The 21120-nt window shown below is 43.0% G+C and overlaps 1 long non-coding RNA gene across 1 annotated transcript; it reads right to left on the reverse strand.

The window, feature by feature from the left end:
• Positions 1 to 18284: 18284 nt before the first annotated feature.
• On the reverse strand, positions 18285 to 20609 carry LOC141166244 (uncharacterized). Its single transcript, XR_012251269.1, has 2 exons — positions 19352 to 20609; positions 18285 to 19268 (listed from the first exon to the last, which is right to left on the reverse strand). It is a non-coding gene; the product is annotated as an uncharacterized lncRNA (long non-coding RNA).
• Positions 20610 to 21120: the final 511 nt, after the last annotated feature.

Here is a 21120-nt window from a genome sequence, read left to right on the forward strand (position 1 = left end):
TAACAGGTGTTGGCAATAACTAAATCACACTTGCAGCCAGTTAACATGGATTAAAGTTGACTCAACCTCTGTCATGTGTCCTTGTGTGTACCACATTGAGCATGGAGAAAAGAAAGAAGACCAAAGAACTGTCTGAGGACTTGAGAAACCAAATTGTGAGGAAGCATGAGCAATCTCAAGGCTACAAGTCCATCTCCAAAGACCTGAATGTTCCTGTGTCTTCCGTGCGCAGTGTCATCAAGAAGTTTAAAGCCCATGGCACTGTGGCTAACCTCCCTAGATGTGGACGGAAAAGAAAAATTGACAAGAGATTTCCACCAACATTGTGCGGATGGTGGATAAAGAACCTTGACTAACATCCAAACAAGTTCAAGCTGCCCTGCAGTCCGAGGGTTCAACAGTATCAACCCATACTATCCGTCGGCGTCTGAATGAAAAGGGACTGTATGGTAGGATACCCAGGAAAACCCCACTTCTTACCCCGAGACATAAAAAAGCCAGGCTGGAGTTTGCCAAAACTTACCTGAGAAAGCCTAAAACGTTTTGGAAGAATGTTCTCTGGTCAGATGAGACAAAAGTAGAGCTTTTTGGGAAAAAGCATCAACATAGAGTGTACAAGAAAAAAAAAGAGGCATTCAAAGAAAAGAACACGGTCCCTACAGTCAAACATGGCGGAGGTTCCCTGATGTTTTGGGGTTGCTTTGCAGCCTCTGGCACTGGACTGCTTGACCGTGTGCATGGCATTATGAAGTCTGAAGACTACCAACAAATTTTGCAGCATAATGTAGGGCCCAGTGTGAGAAAGCTGCGTCTCCCTCAGAGGTCATGGGTCTTCCAGCAGGACAATGACCCAAAACACACTTCCAAAAGCACTATAAAATGGTTTGAGAGAAAGCACTGGAGACTTCTAAGGTGGCCAGCAATGAGTCCAGACCTGAATCCCATAGAACACCTGTGGAGAGATCTCAAAATGGCAGTTTGGAGAAGGCACCCTTCAAATATCAGGGACCTGGAGCAGTTTGCCAAAGAAGAATGGTCTATAATTCCAGCAGAGCATTGTAAGAAACTCATTGATGGTTACCGGAAGCGGTTTTCGCAGTTATTTTGGCTAAAGGTTGTGCAACCAAGTATTAGGCTGAGGGTGCCAATACTTTCGTCTGGCCCATTTTTGGAGTTTTGTGTGAAATGATCAGTGATTTGATTTTTGCTTCATTCTCTTATATATAAAAAAAACGTATTTTTCGGACTATAAGACGCATTTCTTTCCTCCAAAATTTTGGAGGAAAGTGGGGGGTGCATCTTATAGTCCAAATACTATATACATGGCTGTGCGTGGGTGTGGGGGAGCGGAAGCGGGGGATCAGCGTGGCACAGGAGGCAGCAGCCTATGCTGTGCCCGCTACTAAAGAAAATTAATATTCCCTGCTCCCCACGCCCATGGGCATGGAGAGCAATGAATATTCATTTTTCTTAACAGCCAGCACACTGGAGCCGCAGCGCGGCTCCTGCTGCCGCTCTTCAGTCTGTGTGCCCGCTATTAAAGCTCATGAATATTCCCTACAACCCACTCCCATGGGTTGTAGTGAATATCCATGGTCTTTAATAGCAGGCACACTGACAGCAGAGCGGCAGCAGGAGCCGCACTGCGGTACAGTGTGCTGGCTATTGAACAGACTGAATGGTCACTGCTCCCCACGCACAGAGTCCCGGCGTGGGGAGCAGTGACTATTCCAGCACAGCGTCTCACACTCTGTGAGGGCGCATGGCAGGGACGCCATGCGCGCACTGCCATGCGCGGCTCACACAGTGAGAGTGTCGGCAACAGAGCGGGACAGCGCTGGAGGAGAGAGGAGGTGAGTATGATTGTTTATTTTTTTTGTGGGCAGCGCAATGGGGGCTCAGAGGGTGCAATGCATACCAGGTTGGGGGCTCAAGGGGTGTCATGCATACCAGGATGGGGGCTCAGAGGGTGCCATGCATACCAGGATGGGGGCTCAAGTAGTGCCATGCATACCAGGATGGGGGCTCAAGGGGTGCCATGCATATCAGGATGGGGGTTCAAGGGGTGTCATGCATACCAGGATGGGGGCTCAAGGGGTGCCATGCATACCAGGATGGGGGCTCAAGGGGAGCCATGCATACCAGGAAGGGGGCTCAAGGGGTGCCATGCATACCAGGATGGGGGCTCAGAGGGTGCCATGCATACCAGGATGGGGGCTCAAGGGGTGCCATGCATACCAGGAAGGGGGCTGAGGGTGCCATGCATACCAGGATGGGGGCTCAAGGGGTGTCATGCATACCAGGATGGGGGCTCAGAGGGTGCCATGCATACCAGGATGGGGGCTCAAGTAGTGCCATGCATACCAGGATGGGGGCTCAAGGGGTGCCATGCATATCTGGGGGGGTTCAAGGGGTGTCATGCATACCAGGATGGGGGCTCAAGGGGTGCCATGCATACCAGGATGGGGGCTCAAGGGGAGCCATGCATACCAGGAAGGGGGCTCAAGGGGTGCCATGCATACCAGGATGGGGGCTCAGAGGGTGCCATGCATACCAGGAAGGGGGCTGAGGGTGCCATGCATACCAGGATGGGGGCTCAAGGGGCGCCATGCATACCAGGATGGGGGCTCAAGAAGTGCCATGCATACCAGTATGGGGGCTCAAGGGGTGCCATGAATACCAGGATGGGAGCTCAAGGGGTGCCATGCATACCAGGATGGGGGCTCAAGGGGTGCCATGCATACCATTATGGGGGCTCAAGGGGTGCCATGCATACCAGGATGGGGGATCAAGGGGTGCCATGAATACTAGAATGGGGATCAGGGGGTGATATGCATACCAGGAAGGGGGATCAAGGGGTGCCATGCATACAAGAAAGGGGGATCAAGAAGTGCCATGCATACCAGGATGGGGGCCCAAGGGGTGTCATGCATACCAGGATGGGGGATCAAGGGGTACCATGCATACCAGGATGGGGATGGGGGCCACATATACCAGGAAGGAGGGGCCATATATACCAGGATGGAGGATATTAACAGAATTGGGGGACATTACCCCAATACCAGTGTCAGCAGCAGACCCCCTCCCCCATATCAGGGCATCATGACCACATTTTTTGCTTACATTTTTTTTTCTTATTTTCCTCCTCTAAAACCTAGGTGCGTCTTATAGTCCGGTGCATCTTATAGTCCGAAAAATACGGTATATAATATATATATATATATATATATATATATATATATATATATATATATATAGTACAGACCAAAAGTTTGGACACACCTTCTCATTTAAAGATTTTTCTGTATTTTCATGACAATGAAAATTGTACATTCACACTGAAGGCATCAAAACTATGAATTAAGACATGTGGAATTATATACTTAACAAAAAAGTGTGAAACAACTGAAAATATGTCTTATATTCTAGGTTCTTCAAAGTAGCCACCTTTTGCTTTGATGACTGCTTTTGCACACTCTTGGCATTCTCTTGATGAGCTTCAAGTGGTAGTCACCGGAAATGGTCTTCCAACAATCTTGAAGGAGTTCCCAGAGATGCTTAGCACTTGTTGGCCCTTTTGCCTTCACTCTGAGGTCCAGCTTACCCCAAACCATCTCGATTGGGTTCAGGTCTGGTGACTGTGGAGGCCAGGTCATCTGGCGTAGCACCCCATCACTCTCCCCCTTGGTCAAATAGCCCTTACACAGCCTGGAGGTGTGTTTGGGGTCATTGTCCTGTTGAAAAATAAATGATGGTCCAACTAAACGCAAACCTGATGAAATAGCATGCCGCTGCAAGATGCTGTTGTAGCCATGCTGGTTCAGTATGCCTTCAATTTTGAATAAATCCCCAACAGTGTCACCAGCAAAGCACCCCCACACCATCACACCTCCTCCATGCTTCACGGTGGGAACCAGGCATGTAGAGTCCATACGTTCACCTTTTCTGCGTCGCACAAAGACACGGTGGTTGGAACCAAAGATCTCAAATTTGGACTCATCAGACCAAAGCCCAGATTTCCACTGGTCTAATGTCCATTCCTTGTGTTCTTTAGCCCAAACAAGTCTCTTCTGCTTGTTGCCTGTCCTTAGCAGTGGTTTCCTAGCAGCTATTTTACCATGAAGGCCTGCTGCACAAAGTCTCCTCTTAACAGTTGTTGAACAGATGTGTCTGCTGCTAGAACTCTGTGTGGCATTGACCTGGTCTCTAATCTGAGCTGCTTTTAACCTGCGATTTCTGAGGCTCGTGACTTGGATCAACTTATCCTCAGAAGCAGAGGTGACTCTTGGTCTTCCTTTCCTGGGGCGGTCCTCATGTGAGACAGTTTCTTTGTAGCATTTGACGGTTTTTGCAACTGCACTTGGGGACACTTTCAAAGTTTTCCCAATTTTTCGGACTGACTGACCTTCATTTCTTAAAGTAATGATGGCCACTCGTTTTTCTTTACTTAGCTGCTTTTTTCTTGCCATAATACAAATTCTAACAGTCTATTCAGTAGAACTATCAGCTGTGTATCCACCAGACTTCTGCACAACACAACTGATGGTCCCAACCCCATTTATAAGGCAAGAAATCCCACTTATTAAACCTGACAGGGCACACCTGTGAAGTGAAAACCATTTCCGGTGACTACCACTTGAAGCTCATCAAGAGAATGCCAAGAGTGTGCAAAGCAGTCATCAAAGCAAAAGGTGGCTACTTTGAAAAACCTAGAATATAAGACATATTTTCAGTTGTTTCACACTTTTTTGTTAAGTATATAATTCCACATGTGTTAATTCATAGTTTTGATGCCTTCAGCGTAAATGTACAATTTTCATAGTCATGAAAATACAGAAAAATCTTTAAATGAGAAGGTGTGTCCAAACTTTTGGTCTGTACTGTATATATATATATATATATATATATATATTATACACACTGCTCAAAAAATTAAAGGGAATGCTAAAATACCACTCCTAGGATACCGGTGTTTCTCACAAAGTTAGAATATCATCAAAAAGTTAATTTATTTCAGTTCTTCAATGCAAAAAGTGAAATTCATATTACATAGAGTCATTACAAACAGAGTGATCTATTTCAAGTGTTTATTTCTGTTAATGTTGATGATTATGGCTTACAGCCAATGAAAACACAATAATCATTATCTCAGTAAATTAGAATATTTTATAACACCAGCTTGAAAAATGATTTTAAAATCTGAAATGTTGGCCTACTGAAATGTATGTTTAGTAAATACAGTCAATACTTGATCGGGGCTCCTTTTGCATCAATTACTGCATCAATATGGCGTGGCATGGAGGCTATCAGCCTGTGGCACTGCTGAGGTGTTATGGAAGCCCAGGTTGCTTTGATAGCAGCCTTCAGCTGGTCTGCATTGTTGGGTCTGGTGTCTCTCATCTTCCTCTTGACAATATCCCATAGATTCTCTATGGGGTTAAGGTCAAGCGAGTTTGCTGGCCAATCAAGCACAGTGATACTGTTGTTTTTAAACCAGGTATTGGTACTTTTGGCAGTGTGGACAGGTGTCAAGTGCTGCTGGAGAATGAAATTTCCATCTCCAAAAAGCTTGTCGGCAGAGGGAAGCATGAAGTGCTCTAAAATTTCCTGGTAGACGGCTGCGCTGACTTTGGTCTTGATAAACCACAGTGGACCTACACCAGCAGATGATATGGCTCCCCAAACCATCACTGATTGTGGAAACTTCACACTAGACCTCAAACTGCTTGGATTGTGTGCCTCTCCACTCTTCCTCCAGACTCTGGGACCTTGATTTCCAAATGAAATGCAAAATTTACTTTCATCTGAAAACAACACCTTGGACCACTGAGCAATAGTCCAGGTCTTTTTTTCCTTGGCCCAGGTAAGACGCTTCTGGCATTGTCTATTGGTCATGAGTGGCTTGACACAAGGAATGCGACACTTGTAGCACATGTCCTGGATACGTCTGTGTGTGGTGGATCTTGAAACAATGACTCCAGCAGCAGTCCACTCCTTGTGAATCTCCCCCAAATTTTTGAATGGCTTTTTCTTAACAATCCTTTCAAGGATGCGGTTATCCTGGTTGCTTGTGCACCTTTTTCTACCACACTTTTTCCTTCCACTCAACTTTCCATTAATATGCTTGGATATAGCACTCTGTGAACAGCCAGCTTCTTTAGCAATGACCTTTTGTGGCTTTCCCTCCTTGTGAAGTGTGTAAATGACTGCCTTCTGGACATCTGTCAAGTCAGCAATCTTCCCCATGATTGTGGAACCTACTGAAACAGACTAAGGTACCTTTGCATGTGTTTTTTGTTAATTATTCTAATTTACTGAAATATTGACTTTTGTAAGCCATAATCATCAACATTAACCTAAATTAACACTTGAAATAGAGCACTCTGTTTGCAATGATTCTAATATATTAGTTTCACTTTTTGTATTGAAGAACTGAAATAAATTAACATTTTGATGTTATTCTAATTTTGTGAGAAGCACCTGTATCACTGAATGAAATGTTCCAGTTGCAAATCTTTATTCCTTACAAAGTGGAATGCATTGAGAACAATAAAACATAAAAATGATTAATGTAAATCAAAATTAATATCCCATGGAAGTCTGGATTTGGAATGATACTCAAAATCAAAGTGGAAAATCAAATTACAGGCTGATCCAACTGCAGTCTAAATGCCTCAAGACAATGATGCTCAGTAGTGTGTATGACCTCCCTACAACGCCTGGGCATGCTCCTGATGAGGCGGCGGATGTTCTCCTGAGGGATCTCTTCCCAGGCCTGGATTAAAGCATCAGTCAACTCCTGGAAAGTCTGTGATGCAATGTGGCTTTGGTGTATGGAATGAGACACTATGTCCCAGATGATCTCGATTGGATTCTGGTCCTGGGAACGGACAGGCCAGTGCAAATCATCAATGCCTTCATCTTGCAGGAACTGCTGACACACTTCAGCCACATGAGGCCTAGCATTGTCATGCATCAGAAGGAACCCAGGGCCCACTGCACCTGCATAAGGTCTCACAATGGGTCTGAGGATCTCATCCCGGTGCCAAATGGCACTCAGTGTACCCCTGGCTAGCACATGGAGGGCTGTGCGGCCCTCCAAAGAAATGCCTCCCCACGCCATTACTGACCCACTGCCAAACCGGTCATGCTGGAAAATGTAGCAGGCAGAACGTTCTCCACAGTGTGTCCAGACTATGACATGTCTGTCACGTGTGCTCGGTGTGAACCTGCTCTCATCCGTGAAGAGCACAGGGCCCCAATGTCGAATCTGCCAATATTGGTATCCTCTGCCAAATGGCAACCGCCCTGCATGGTGTTGGGCTGTAAACACAACATCCACTTGTGGACGTACGGCCCTCATGGAGTCTGACAGTTTGAGCAGACACATGGATATTAGTGGCCTTCTGGAGGTAATTTTGCAGGGCTCTGGCACTGTTCTTCCTTGTGCAAAGGAGGAGATAGCGATCCTGCTCCTGAGTTGTTGCCCTCCTACGGCCCCCTCCACGTTTCCTGGTGTACTGGCTTGTCTCCTGGTACAGTATCTCCCTCATGCACTGGACACTGTGCTGACAGACACAGCTACCCTTCTTGCAACAGCTCTCATTGATGTGCCATCCTGGATGAGCTGCCCTACTTGAGCTACTTCTGTGGGCTGTAGACACCACCTCATGCTACGGTACCTCTAGCGGTGACAGCAATGACAAAATGCAAAAGTGACAAAAACAAAAGCATAAAAGGATGAGAACAGGGAAATGGTCTGTGGTCACCACCTGCAGAACCACTCCTTTTATAGGGGTTGTCTTGCTAATTGCCTATCATTTCTACCAGTTGTCTGTTCCATTTGCACAACAGCAGGAGAAATTGATTCACAATCAGTGTTGCTTCATAACTGGCAGGTTTATTTCGCACAGTAAAACAAGTTAAAGATGAAATCATCTCATCTCCAGAAGGCCTAAAGTTAAAGATGACACACATTCTTTGTATTTTAGGCAAAAATATAGTCATTCTTTAAATTTTAAAAATTACAAAAAGGAGATTTGTGTGCTCAGATAACTTCGACCAAAGTTTCAGACCTTAATTAGCATGTTAGGGTTATGGCTTGTTCACTATCATCGTTAGGAAACGCCAGGTGATGCAAATTTCCTAGCTTTATAAAAAAAACAGCATCCTCTAACCCCGCCCACAGCCCAGCATCCACTGCGGGGAGCAGTCATTGACTCATGCCGGGGGTCACGTGGTGCCTGTGAGTGGTCAGCGATAGAGCCGCTCACAGGCAATAAAGACAACTAAAGTATTTGCAATAACACTTATTGGCACAGGTTAAATACATTGGGTGGCATTGGGGCCATTCTAAAAAGTAGTGGACAACTTCTTTTAGAAATGGCAGTTAACAGGAACAGTGGAGGTCAAGATAAGTTCTGGAAGGCCAAGCAAAATGTCAGTGAGAAATGCTCATGGTGGGTGTGTGTGTGTATATATAATATATATTAGGAAGCAACACTGATTGACAATCAATTTCACATGCTGTTGTGCAAATGGAATAGACAATAAATAGAAATTATTGCCAATTATGAAGACACACTCAATAAAAGGAGTGGTTCTGCAGGTGGGGACCACAGACCACATCTCAGTACCCATGCTTTCTGACTGATGTTTTGGTCACTTTTGAATGTTGGTTGTGCTTTCACACTCGTGGTAGCATGAGACGAACTCTACAACCCACAGAAGTTGCTCAGGTAGTGTAGCTCATCCAGGATGGCACATCAATGCGAGCTGTGGCAAGAGGGTTAGCTGTGTCTGTCAGCGTAGTGTCCAGAGGCTGGATGCGCTACCAGGAGACAGGCCAGTACACCAGGAGATGTGGAGGGGGCCGCAGGAGGGCAACAACCCAGCAGCAGGACCGCTACCTCCGCCTTTGTGCAAGGAGGAACAGGAAGAGCACTGCCAGAGCCCTGCAAAATGACCTTCAGCAGGCCACAAATGTGCATGTGTCTGCACAAACGGTTAGAAACTGACTCCATGAGGATGGTATGAGGGCCCAACGTCCACAGATGGGGGTTGTGCTCACAGCCCAACACGGTGCAGGATGCTTGGCATTTGCCACAGAACACCAGCACTGGCAAAAGTCGCCACTGGCGCCCTACGCTCTTCACCTCCATCTGGGACATCATGTCTCGCTCCATCCACCACAGACTGTCCAGGAGTTGGCGGATGCTTTAGTCCGGGTCTGGGAGGAGATCCCACAGGAGACCATCCGTAACCTCATCAGGAGCATGCCCAGGCGTTGTGGGGAGGTCATACAGGCACATGGAGGCCACACACAATACTGAGCCTCATTTTGACTTGTTTTAAGGACATTACATCAAAGTTGGATCAGCCTGTAGTGTGTTTTTCCACTTTAATTTTGGGGGTGACTCCAAATCCAGGCCTCCATTGGTTAATACATTTGATTTCCATTGATGATTTTTGTGATTTTGTTGTCAGCACATTCAACTTTGTACAGAATAAAGTATTCAATGAGAATATTTAATTCATTCAGAACTAGGATGTGTTATTTGAGTGTTCCCTTTATTTTTTTAAGCAGTGTATATACAGTAGATATATAGATATCTATAATATAACCTGGGATGTGTCCTTCTGTCCGAAGCCTCTATAGACTGAATATGGTCATATGGTCAGAATGGCGCTATGCCGACAATATGTCCAGGACAAGATTGAGAGAAAGAGAGAGACAAATTTGTGAGTACATCCCCATATTATCAGTACATTATATATACAGCAGTCAGCATAAGTGTGTACACCCCCCTATATTCTCAGCACGTTATACATACAGCGTTCAGCCTGAGTACACCCCTCTGTATTCTCAGTACATTATATATACCGAGCTCAGTGTGAGTGCACCCCCTGTATTCTCAGTACGTTACATCTACAGCGGTCAGTGTGAGAACACCCCCTGTATTCTCAGAACATTATATAAACAGCGCTCAGCATAAGTGAGTACATCCCCTTGTATTCTCAGTACATTATACAGTGGGTACAGAAAGTATTCAGACCCCTTTAAATTTTTCACTATGTTTCATTGAAGCCATTTGGTAAATTCTAAAAAGTTCATTTTTTTCTCATTAAAGTACACTCTGCACCTCATCTTGACTGAAAAAAAACAGAAATGTAGAAATTTTTCCAAATTTATTAAAAATGAAAAACTGAAATCTCACGGTCATAAGTATTCAGATCCTTTGCTCAATATTGAGTAGAAGCACCCTTTTGAGCTAGTACAGCCATGAGTCTTCTTGGGAATGATGCACCAAGTTTTTCACACCTGGATTTGGGGATCCTCTGCCATTCTTCCTTGCAGACCCTCTCCACTTACGTCACGTTGGATGGTGAACGTTGGTGGACAGCCATTTTCAGTTCTCTCCAGAGATGCTCAATTGGGTTTAGGTCAGGCCTCTGGCTGGGCCAGTCAAGAATGGTCACAGAGTTGTTCTGAAGCCACTCCTTTCTTATTTTAGCTGTGTGCTTAGGGTCATTGTCTTGTTGGAAGGTGAACCTTCGGCCAAGTCTGAGGTCCAGAGCACTCTGCAACAGGTTTTCATCCAGGATATCTCTGTACTTGGCCGCATTCATGTTTCCTTCAATTGCAACCAGTCATCCTGTCCTTGCAGCTGAAAAACACCCCCATAGTATGATGCTGCCACCACCATGTTTCACTGTTGGGATTGTATTAGGCAGGTGATGAGGAGTGCCTGGTTTTCTCCACACATACCGCTTAGAATTATCACCAAAAAGTTCTATCTTTGTCTCATCAGACCAGAGAATCTTGTTTTTCTTAGTCTGGGAGTCCTTCATGTGTTTTTGAGCGAACTCTATGCAGGCTTTCATATGTCTTGCACTGAGGAGAGGCTTCCGTCGGGTCACTCTGCCATAAAGTCCCAACTGGTGGAGGGCTGCAGTGATAGTTGACTTTGTGGAACTTTCTCCCATCTCCCTACTGCATCTTTGGAGCTCAGCCACATTGATCTTGGGGTTCTTCTTTACCTCTCTCACCCAGGCTCTTCTCCCATGATTGCTCAGTTTGGCTGGATAGCCAGGTCTAGGAAGACTTCTGGTGGTCCCAAACTTCTTCCATTTAAGGATTATGGAGGCCACTGTGCTCTTAGGAACCTTGAGTAATGCACAAATTCTTTTGTAACCTTGGCCAGATCTGTGCCTTGCCACAATTCTGTCTCTGAGCTCCTTGGCCAGTTCCTTTGAGCTCATGATTCTCATTTGGTCTGATATGCACTGTGAGGTCTTATATAGACAGGTGTGTGCCTTTCCAAATCAAGTCCTATCAGTTTAATTAAACAACGCTGGACTCCAATGAAGGAGTAGAACCATCTCAAGGATCACAAGGAAATGGACAGCATGTGACCTAAATTTGAGTGTCTGAGCAAAGGGTCTGAATACTTATGACCATGTGATATTTCGGGTGTTTTTTTTTTTTTTTTTAATTTGCAAAAATGTCTACATTTCTGGTTATTTTCAGTCAAGATGGTGTGCAGAGTGTACTTTAATGAGGAAAAAATGAACTTTTTAGAATTTACCGAATGGCTGCAATGAAACAAAGAGTGAAAAATTTAAAGGGGTCTGAATACTTTCTGTACCCACTGTACATACAGTGCTCAGCGTGAGTAGACCGCACTGTATTCTCAGTATGTTATACATACAGCAGTCAGCATAAGTGAGTACACCCCCCTGTATTCTCAGTACATTATACATACAGCGCTCAGTGTGAGTACCCCCACGTATTCTCAGTACGTTATACAAACAGCGCTCAGTGTGAGTATCCCCCTGTATTCTCAGTACGTTATACATACAGCGCTCAGCGTGAGTACACCCCCCCGTATTCTCAGTACATTATATATACAGCGCTCAGCATAAGTGAGTAGAACCCCCTGTATTGTCAGTACATTATACAAACAGCACTGAGCGTGAGTACACTTCCCTGTATTCTCAATACATTATACAAACAGCGCTCAGTCTGAGTACAACCCCCTGTATTCTCAGTATGTTATATATACAGCACTCAGCATCAGTGAGTACACCCCCCTGTATTCTCAGTGCATCTCATATATGCTGGACGAAGTCGGGATGGGTGGTGCAAGCGCAGTGAGGCGCCGGAGTCAGCACGTGTGCATACCACACTACGGCGCCATTTTATTGAAGACACTGTATAAGCGAATTCACAGACAATGTCTTTACCCCCTTAGCAACCTTGGGTTTTTCAGTTTTTGCTCCCCTTCTTCCCAGAGCCATAGCCTTTTTATTTTTCGGTCAATATGGCCATGTGAGGGCTTATTTTTTACGGGGCAAGTTGTACTTTTAAACGCCATCACTGGTTTTACCATATCGTGTACTGGAAAACGGGAAGAAAAATTCCAAGAACGGTGAAATTGCAAAAAAAATGCAATTCCACGATTGTTTTTTTTTTTAACACGTTCACTGAATTCTAAAACTGATCTGCGATTATTATTTTCCAGGTCATTACAAGTTTGTAGACACCAAAGATGTATAGGTTATTTTTTATTTAAGTGGTGAAAAAAAATACAAAGTTTGCTTAAAAAAAAAAAAAAAAAATGCGCCATTTTCCGAGACCTGCAGCGATGTTTTGGTCGCCCGTTATTGCATTTTATTGCAATGTTGCGAAGACCATAAAAAACGTAATTCTGGCGTTTAGAATTTTTTTCTCGTTGCGCTGTTTATCGATCGGACTAATTATTTTCTTATTTTGATAGATCAGGCGATTCTGAACGCGGCGATACCAAATATGTGTATCTGAGTTTTTTTTAAATTATTTTATTTTGAATGGGGCGAAACGGGGGGTGATTTAAACTTTTAGATTTTTTAAATATTTTTAAAAACATTTTTTTTACACATTTTGCTTGCTTCTATAGTCTCCATAGGACACTAGAAGCAGCAGTTTTCTGATTGCTTCTACTGCATACAAGCAATGAGCAGATCGCCTGTATGAAGTAGAAATGCTCACTGGCTATGAGCGCCGACCACTGGGTGGCGTTCATAGCAAGTGAGACATGACAACCACAGAGGTCTGCTGCAGACCCCGGGTTGTCATGCCAACCCATTGGTGACTCACGATCATGTTTCAGGGTCACAGATGGGCGGGGCCTAGGACGCACTTCCCAGAAGTGCGAGTTAAATGCCGCTGTAAGAGATTGACAGCGGCATTTAACTGGTTAACAGCCACGGGTGGATAGCGATTCCACCTGCGGCTGTTGCAGGCACATGTCAGTTGTAAGAATCAGCTGACATGTGCCCGGTTCAGTACGGGCTCAGTGCCGGAGCCCGCGCTGAATCGGGGGTGATAGCCTATAGCGTACTAATACATCATAGGCTATTAAGGGGTTAAAGAAAATGGCACAAGATAACGCAGTATGCTCAAATGCTGACTCCGGCGCCATTAATAAAATTAAAAATGTACCAATAAAAATGCTCGCCACCCAGGTGTAGAACGGGTTCAATAGCTAGTATTATATAAATATTATGCACAATTCTAGTATAATATTATATGTTGTATTATTATGTGATACTAATGATATCACCTGCCCAATATCTGCAAAAGGGGCTTATAGACATGAGCCTCAAATGTTTGTTTCTGAGATGTTTTATAGAGTCTTTGATTTATGTCCTCGTGTCCTTCAACCCCAGGATTATCTCTTCTATGTGATGGACTACATGGCCGTAGGAGACCTCAATCATCTCATTAAGAACAAGGCCCCATTTGACATTGAGAACACCAGGTAAGATTATACAATATACAATAGTTATAGAACGACTCTGCCTCACATATACACTTGTTTGGCCGGGAAGATTGATGGCGTCAAATATGGTAGTCACTGTCATCCACCTGGCAAGCAATACGCAAGACCAGCGTTAGGGGAAATAGACTGGGCAATTGCTCAGGGCCCCCAAGCATCAACAGCAGGAGCTACACTGATAATAGCTTTATCAGTGTAGCTTCCGACCATTGGTGACATCACGATCATGTGACCAGTCATGTGACCGTGATGTCACTACAGGTCTTGTACTCTGCGGGACTTCAGGACCTTTGGTGACATCACAGTAATTTGACCTGCACTCTGCGGGAGTTGGAAGAACAAAGAGATGAATTGGTGATAAGTCCTCTGTTGTATCGATCTGTGTGTGTGGTTGAGCCTAGAATGTATGGGCTCCTGGTGGTATATGTTAGTGGGGATATCACAATGTATGGGTTCCTGGTGGTAGTATGATGTCAGGGTGTAACTTTTTTTAGTGTTCTCATTTTAACATTGGAGGTTTATATTATTATATTTCAAGTTTAAATTGCATGCCACCATGTGTTAGCGTTATGTACTTTTACCTTATTTATTTGCATTGACACTTGACCTCACAATGCTAGTGTGTAACCCTTTTCTCTCCTTTTTTAGCTATTTAACCCCTTTACGACATGTCGGAAGGTGTATGGAGCGAGCTCATGGGCCAGCTCTAATCAACAGGTGATGGCTGTGTGTTACAGCCAGGACCTGTCTTTAACAATCACAGGTGAAGCAGAGCTCCGCCACGATTTTTAGGCTAAGTGCCCACGTTGCGGAACTGAAGCATATTTTTTACGCTTCTCCCTGGCGGGAAAATCGCATGCGGATTTTACATGCGGTTTTCCCGCCAGGTAGAAGCGTTTGTGAGGTGTCTTTGCAGCGTCTTTGCATGCATTTCCGCATGCGGGTTATCAAGCACTTCTCCAAGTGATTAAAGCATCACTTGGAAAAGTGCTTGACAACTTGTTCACACTATATAAATCCATGCAACCGGCATGGATTTATATAGTGTGACCAAGTAATAGTTAAAAAAAAAAGAATCAGAATAGTAAAAATAAAAAAATAAAGTTTATACTCACCTTCCGATGCATTCTCTGCCCCGTCCGGACTCTTGAGCGGCTCACGCTGTTGTGTGCAGGACCTGCGGTGAAGTCATTGAGTCATGTGATGGGTCACATGACTCAATGACGTGGCAGGTCCTTCACACAACAGCGCAACGGAGGGAAAATATCAGAAGATAAGTATAAACTTTATTTTATTCTTTTTTTTACAGCTTCTTTGGTACCCAGGTCTGGATGAGAGTCTCCTCTCATCCAGACTTGGGTACCATCCGCACATTGATTCCGCTGCGCTTCCGCAAAATTAATGAACATGCTGCGGATTTTTGACTGCAGCATATACGCTGCGGAAAAATCCGCAGCATGGGCATTGACATTGCGGAATGCCATTGGGGACCATGGGGTGCGGATATACATGCGTTTTACAAGCGTTTACGCTGCGGAAATTCCGCAGCATATACGCTTGTAATACGCAACGTGGGCACGCAGCCTTAGCCTATTAAATGCCGCTGTGATGGGAGGGGGGGGGATGTCATCCATGCGCAGATTGGCTCGCTCGTGACTTGATCGCAGGACCTCAATGGATTGATATGACAGCTGGGGGCTTGTTGAAGACCTTTGTGCTTGTCATTACTGAGCTCCCTTGAAACCCTGCCTGTGGCTACGCTTCAAAGGAGACCGTCATTTTCACTATATACAGCAATGCTGTGGCATCGCTATAATATAGCACAAGCTATCAGACTATAACAGCTTCAAGTTCCCTTAAGAACAATGAAAAGTAAAAAAAAATGTTTTAAAAGGTAAAAAAAGTTCAAATCACCCACCTTTTCCCCCATTAAAAACAAAGGCAATAAAAAAAATTCACATATGTGGTATCACCGAGTTCAGAAAAGTATGATCTATCAATATATAAAAATAATTAGCCCAATCGGTAAACACCGTAAATTAAGAAAAATTCAGGAATGGCAAAATTACGTTTTTTGGTCACTGCAATACTACAAAAAAATTTAACTTGCGATCAAAACATCATATCTATCCCAATATGATATCAATAAAAAGTCATCTTGCCCTGCAAACAATAAGCCGTCTCACAGTTCCATCAACTGAAAAATCAAAATGTTAAGGGTCTTGGAAAATGGCAACACAGCCCCAGATTTTTTTTCTGCAAACCTCAATGTTCTTTTCACCACTAAAATAATAAAAAATCTGGACGCTTGGCATCGCCGTAATCATACTGATGAACAGAATCATTGCAAGGTTATTTGCACCACAAAATGTACACCATAAAAACAATTCCCAAAAATCAATGTCAGAATTGCATTTTTTTTTCACAATCTCTCCCTACTTGGAATATTTTTCTCACTTTTTCCAGTACACTGTGTGGTAAAATGAATGGTGTCATTCAAAAGTACAACTCGTCCGTAAACAAAAAACAAAAAACCCTCATATGTCTATGCGGACAGAAAGATAAAAAAGTTATGGCTCTGGGCATAAAGGGAGGAAAAAACGAAAATGTAAAAACAGAAATTGGCTGCTTCGTGAAGGGGTTAAACTCTATCAGTTAAACATACATGTCTAACAAATAAAGTAGCACTCTGTAGCGCTATAGCATTTAGCATACAAACATGAAATTTGAATTGAATTACTGGTCTTACAATAGGAAAAATTGAGAATAATTAGTGCATAAATTGGCCAATTCATTTGTTCCCGGCAGCCACGATAAGGCAATTCTCTCTGCTGGGAACCTATCACAAAAGACGTGTGTACGGGTGTTTACAAAGAGTAGCCATCTCCATATATAACTAATAAATAAAGTAGTACTCTGTAGAGCTATAGCATGCAAACCTGAAATATATGTAATTTGAATTGCATCCATCCCTCAGCCTCTGGCGGGTTTTAATCACCCCAGGATCCTACCTTCCCATATAAATGTAGGCTTCAGCCTAAGAGAGGATGCACACTAGATAGGTTTCCAGGATAGAGAATTGCCTTATTGAGGCTACCGGGTACACATGATTTGGCCAATTTCTGCACTAAGTATTCTCATTTTTTCCTATTTTCTAGAGCAGTAATTCAATTCAAATTTCATATTTGCATGCTATAGCTCTACAGAGTGCTACTTTATTTGTTAGTTATATGTGGAGATGGCTACTCTTAATAAGTACCTGTACACATCAGTTTTCTGTTAGGAAGTGACGGTCAGTCATTTGTTTACTTTTCACGTAATTTGTGATAGAAAAATTTGGCACTCCAAAATTACATTCAATTTGTATTTTATTTGTGTAGGAAATCCACAGTAAATACAATAATTTCGGTCTTGATATTTGTAAACATACATGCCTGGCATGAGGAAGACATTTGTCCAATGTACGCAGAGCACTGTATTTATTTAATAAAATCTTATGTAGATATTAACTCACTGTCGGTCATGCTAAGCAGCGCTTAGATCACCTGCTTTTCATGGTTTTTAAACTATTTATCTGATACATAGTGGTTCCTGCATGGGACCATCATCTGGTACAAGCTACAGCTGATTCCTTCCATCTCTGATTTTGAGATAAGGTTGTGTCTGGTATATACACATTCCTCCAAGGTGAGTATTCTACCATATACTTCTTCTGTCAGCCCTCACCATCTCCATTTTTTAAAGGGGTTGTCCAATCTTAAACCAGGGCTGTGGAGTCGGTAACCCAAACCTCCAACTCCGATTCCTCAATTTCCATGACACCAACTCCCTCATACATGGCTCATGTTTAAGTGATGAATTTACTGTAGCACAGATTCACCTCAACTAAATGTCTAGACTCTTAGATCAGGAATAAGACAGACATTTATAGGACATTTCATAACTTTCCCAAATTCTTATGAAAAAATATTCCCCACAAACTGCATTGAACTATTGTACCCAATTTATTCTATATTTTAGGAGTTGGAGTTGGTCCATTTTATACCCACTCCAATTCCGACTCCACCAAAATGGACCCGACTCCGACTCCACAGCCCTGCCTTAAACTACAAGTCTGTAGTCACTCTATGTAACTGCAGACCTGGGAAACCTCACATCGCAACATACTGCGCGCTGTGAGGATTCTCTGGGAGTGGAGGTGACTGCAAGTATGTGATATGTATTACACATGACTCCTCAAACGAAATGTCACAGAAAGTACAATATAGAAACACATTTAGGGATTAGCAGAATAGGGAAAAGTGTAGGGTGTTGTGTAATAAAGCAAATTACAAAAGTGGTTAGGGTGTAAGGATAGTAAGTAAATACATTTTAGGTGCCGGTCCACCCCTTTAATATCTCAATGTTTGCTCTCCTTTTATGTATTTTATTTGACATTTTCTGTACTTCTTAGGGGGAACACAATTTACATTATCATAGGCATTTTATTATAAAATTATTGCTCTACATTTCAATAAAAACAACAATTAAGATAATAGAACATGTTCAGCAAAGATTAACATTGAAAATCAATCTACTCAGATCTGTTCTTCTTGACAATCCACCTATCCGGACTGGGAGAGGAAAAACTCTGCGAGAATCCGTCATCCAATTGAGGCAACTGTACTTCTTGGCTATGAGTCTGGGTTGCCTCCTATTGGTAACATTGTATGCTCTTTATCAAACATGAGGGGCTCCTTGTACAGAAGGAAGTTACGCAGAACACCACAAGTCCATATGACACCATCAACCATCTCTGTTTTAAGCTGAATTGTTCTCTTAAAAATCCTCAATTTTCTAGCCATAATCCCAAAGGCACACTCCATGCGTCGTGCTCTGGTCAACCTGTAGTTGTAAATATGCCTGCTGTAGTTTAGTGCATGCCTTGAGTAATGCTTTTTAAATTGTTGCCACACATCCGAAATGCCTCATCCCCAACATTAAGAAATGGCATCTTAGGTCCATTTGTACCAGGAAAAGCCTTTGGTGCTGATAGTCCAAAATCCCCAAAATAAAGCCTGCGACCCATGGCTGAAGTTTTAAAGGTCCGGTAGTCATTTGTTCGCCAATAGGCCCCAATATTCACAGCAATAAAACGATACTGTGCATCCATTATGGCCATCAAAAGAACAGAGAAATATTTCTTATTCTTATTGATCTGGTACTCTGGTTAAATGCAAATGTGCTTTCCATCTACAGCACCAACACCGTTTGGAAATTGGGTTATTTCCCAAAACTTGTCAGCAATTTCTTTTCTTTCCATTGCTGCCTGCAGGGATGTTGAACATATTCATCATGAAGATCATCCCACAGAGTCTTGCAAGTGTCCTGCACTGTTTGAAAATGTAGATTTTTCATGTTGGTACTAGTAATGCAGCGAGGAATAACTTTCTCCCATTGCTAAAAAATCTGTGCATTGTGTGAAAATAAATAGGTAACAATTAAACAAAGAAAACATAGACTGACACAACATTTTAATTTGGGAACCTTACCTTAAGGTCAGGATTAAACGCTCTTCTGGTGCGACACTACATCTATCTTACAGTGTCCAAATGTTGAATCCATCGGTGATATATGATGCAGCAGGTTATCAAAGTTGGCAAAAGACATCAAGTAATCCTTAAACTTTGCTGGGTGAAGATGAAGTTCATGGTACAGGGTGGTGTACACACCAGGGGGCATCCTGGCAGCCGCCATTGGGTGAATCCAAGTTCATCTTTGTTTACGATGCTCTCTCGCCTCCCGCCTCCATTTCTCCTTCAGTAATATCAAGTTCAACATAATCGATGCGGCTAGGATTTTACGAGCTGTACAAAATGCTATCTGGACCCGTTGAATTGTTGGTTAGATGCAAAACAGCCGTTGTCCTACTGGTGACCTGCTCCCCTGCATCCATGTTTTAACTTGTCTAAATAAAGAGTGCCCACCTGTTCATCTTTTCCTCGATTTTACAAAGACTTTGTCTCTTTTGGGTGGAGCACCTGTCAATCCCGAAGCCAGTAAGCTGCAATCAGTTCCACAGGTTTGAGTGGTGCCAGTGATTTTCTTACATTTTTACAAAACGGTATTATACTCTTTAAAAGATTGCTCACATATTCAAGTGTGTCCTGTTGTCACTTTCTGATATATTTATACGATTTGGTTAAAGACAGATTCCTTAAAAGCATATTGAAATGAACAGAAAAAAGGAATCTTTTTTACAAGCCATTCGATTTAAATGCTAACAGATCTGTTAAAATGCGTTCATTTGCAGTTAGTTTTTAACAGATCCGGTTTAAATGTAGGATTTACTGGACATGTGAATAGAGCCAAAAGGTTGTGCTCTGGTTTCAGCATTTCATTTGTAAACCCGCCTGATGAAGGAGCCTCCGTGCTCTTAAAGCTGGCGAATATAATTTTTTTGATAAGCCAATAAAGGTATCACTCCTATAATACTTTTGTCTTTTTGGGCATAAAAAATATTTACAAAGATAAGCCATCAAATTTAAATGGCTAGATAACCCCTTATCAATGGAAAATATTTCCCAGAAAGTCTGTTAGTGGCACCATGGAAAATACAGGATGCTTCCCGGTGTAACTATAATTTAACTGAAGTAAAATTGTGAGTAGTTTACAGTCAAGTCGGGATTGCTAGAAGTGAAAAAATTAAAAAAAATCAGTTTATACAGTACAGACCAAAAGTTTGGACACATCTTCTCATTTAAAGATTTTTCTGTATTTTCATGACTTTAAAAATTGTACATTCACACTGAAGGCATCAAAACTATGAATTAACACATGTGGAATTATATACTTAACAAAAAAGTGTGAAACAACTGAAAATATGTCTTATATTCTAGGTTCTTCAAAGTAGCCACCTTTTGCTTTGATGACTGCTTTGCACACTCTTGGCATTCTCTTGATGAGCTTCAAGAGGTAGTCACCGGAAATGGTCTTCCAACAATCTTGAAGGAGTTCTCAGAGATGCTTAGCACTTGTTGGCCCTTTTGCCTTCACTCTGCAGTCCAGCTCACCCCAAACCATCTCGATTGGGTTCAGGTCTGGTGACTGTGGAGGCCAGGTCATCTGGCGTATCACCCCATCACTCTCTTTCTTGGTCAAATAGCCCTTACACAGCCTGGAGGTGTGTTTGGGGTCATTGTCCTGTTGAAAAATAAATGATGGTCTAACTAAACGCAAACCGGATGGAATAGCATGCCGCTGCAAGATGCTGTGGTAGCCATGCTGGTTCAGTATGCCTTCAATTTTGAATAAATCCCCA

This window comes from Phyllobates terribilis, unplaced genomic scaffold (genome assembly GCF_046119375.1).
Source record: "Phyllobates terribilis strain yellow unplaced genomic scaffold, ASM4611937v1 Scaffold_1__5_contigs__length_1240528914, whole genome shotgun sequence".
Taxonomy (NCBI): Eukaryota; Metazoa; Chordata; class Amphibia; order Anura; family Dendrobatidae; genus Phyllobates; species Phyllobates terribilis.